The following is a 2,564-nucleotide window of genomic DNA, read 5'->3' on the forward strand; positions in this document are numbered from 1 at the left end:
AATGAATGAGTAAATAAATGAATGAATGAAAGAATAACATCCATGTTGGTAATGTTGATAAACATTAGCTGATGTTGGTAAATGAATATAGTCCATTGATTTTCATTAATATTTTTACATAAATAGTATAGTATGCTTCCCCCAGGTCTGTGATATTGGATCATCTCTTGGTAGAGTTGTTTTCAGCCTATATGCACTGATCCTAGAAAATTGGCCTTTAAGTACTCCTTTTCAGTAAAGCTCACATAAACGTTTCTATATATATTAATACCTTCTTTCACAGCTCTTCACACATTCCCTCAAATGTTTCATCAGTAGCCAAAATGTGTAATTCAGTCAAGTTATTCTTTTTCAGAAAGTGTTAAAATTGGGTAGGAAAGTTAAGAAAATAAAGAATATGCCAAAAAAACTTGAAATAAGGTTAAAAATGCAGTGCACTGACACATTATTACCTATGGAAGAGTAGTAATATGCCTTTTTAAAAAAGTATCTCCGAAACCAGTGAATTTAGTGCAGAAATTTCAACTTGGGGATTGAATTGAAATTCAATTCAAATGAAATCAAATATTGTCTATTTGATGAGAATGCATATTGAGGCTCCCAGGTCTTATGAGAAACTAGGGCCTCCTAGGAAAAGCAAACCCTGATGAAGGAAGAGTATAGTTACTGAGCAGGAGTAAAGTTAATTAAAAGAATGCATTCTAAAGAAATTTAATAAAACCTATTTTGAAATAATGTTTAATGAAGTTTTCTTTTTTAATTATATGTCAAAAAATTGGGGCTTCTTCCACGTGTCCTTTCTTATAAATTTACTCCAGATGGGGGAAAACATCTTGTAAAACAAAGACACAACTTATGTAATATGGAGCCAGGAATTGGGCATACAATAGAGAGCTTCACCTGATGGGTGTTTGTGATGCAAGAACAAACTCAAAATGAATGAGTGAATTAAGTACACAAGTGCTTATTTTAAGCCCCCTGTGACTTCCAGGCACTGGACTGTGTTGCAAAAGCTTTGAAGGTCAGACTCTTCCTAACTTTCAGACATGCACAGCATAGTGGAGGAGTTCACAGGAGATTTCAGCACAGATGTTTGTGGGTTGGGAAGAATCAATCAAAGATGCATCAAATCTCCCCTGTAGATGAAAGCACATAGGTTTTTTGCCAAATTCTGGCTCCAAACTTGGACTTTTCTTAATCCTCTCTTTGAGTTTCTTCCTTGTGTTTTCTCCTAGAGGTCTGGTAGGAGAACAACAAATAAGCAACTGGAGAATGAGAAACCACATAGAACTAACAGAGTTCATCCTCCTGGGATTGTCAGATGACCCGCAGCTTCAGGGAGTGATCTTTGTCTTTCTGTTCATCACCTACATGCTCAGCATCACTGGGAACCTGACCATTATCACCCTTACCCTGCTGGATGCTCACCTCCAGACTCCCATGTATTTCTTCCTCAGAAACTTCTCCTTATTAGAGGTTTCATTCACCACTGTCAGCATACCCAAGTTCCTAAGCACTCTGATTACAGGAGATAAAACCATTTCCTTTAATGATTGCATTGCTCAGTTCTTTTTTTTTCATTTTGTTGGGAGTCACTGAATTTTACCTCCTGGCTGCCATGTCCTATGACCGTTATATTGCCATCTGCAAACCTCTGCATTACATGACCATCATGAATCCCAGAGTGTGCATACTCCTTGTCTTCTCTTCATGGCTGATTTCATTCTTAATTGTATTCCCTGCACTCATGTTTCTCTTAAACCTTAATTACTGTAGGTCTAATATTATTGACCATTTTACCTGTGATTTTTACCCCCTGCTGCAACTTTCTTGTTCAGACACAAAATTCCTAGAGATAATGGGGTTTTCTTGGTCTCTGTTTACTTTAGTGTTCACCTTGGTAATAATAATTCTGTCCTACATATATATCATCAGAACAATTTTGAGGATTCCTTCTGCTAGTCAGAGGACAAAGGCCTTTTCCACCTGTTCATCCCACATGATTGTCATCTCCATTTCCTATGGCAGTTGCATTTTTATGTATATTAAACCCTCAGCAAAAGACAGAGAGTCTCTGAGCAAGGGTGTTGCTGTGCTAAACACCTCAGTAGCCCCCATGCTGAACCCCTTTATTTACAGCCTAAGGAACCAGCAAGTCAAGCGAGCCTTTATGGACAGGGCAAGGAAGATTGTATTTTTCTCAAGCAAATGAAATATTATGGTTTTGCAAATTAGACACATTGCAGGGCAATTTAAAATTTACAAACATGAAATTTGAGCCACCTTTAAATCACAGTGGTCTTCCTGCTATCCTTACTCATTCTTTTTCTAAGAGTTTATAATCACATTTAATATATTTCCCATTCAGATGAAATAACTTTGTAAGTTTTTCTAGTTCCCATTCTTCTGAAACTTTGATTAGTTGCAACTTCTTGATTATTAATTGTTTAATTTGTAAAGTTCTACTTTGCATTTTGTTTAGGAAAATGATTATCACACAGAATGGAGGAGGCACTATACTTACTGATGTGATATTATCCTTACTCTATACAGAAAATATAATT

The 2,564-nt window shown here is 36.3% G+C and overlaps 1 pseudogene across 1 annotated transcript; it reads left to right on the forward strand.

Moving 5' to 3' along the window:
- The first annotated feature begins 1,272 nt into the window (after positions 1–1,272).
- On the forward strand, positions 1,273–2,212 carry LOC308347474 (olfactory receptor 6C1-like; annotated as a pseudogene). The gene has a single exon. The product of its transcript is annotated as an olfactory receptor 6C1-like (transcript).
- The last annotated feature ends 352 nt before the right edge of the window (positions 2,213–2,564 follow it).

This window comes from Martes martes (genome assembly GCF_963455335.1).
Source record: "Martes martes genome assembly, chromosome: 8".
Classification (NCBI taxonomy): domain Eukaryota; kingdom Metazoa; phylum Chordata; class Mammalia; order Carnivora; family Mustelidae; genus Martes; species Martes martes.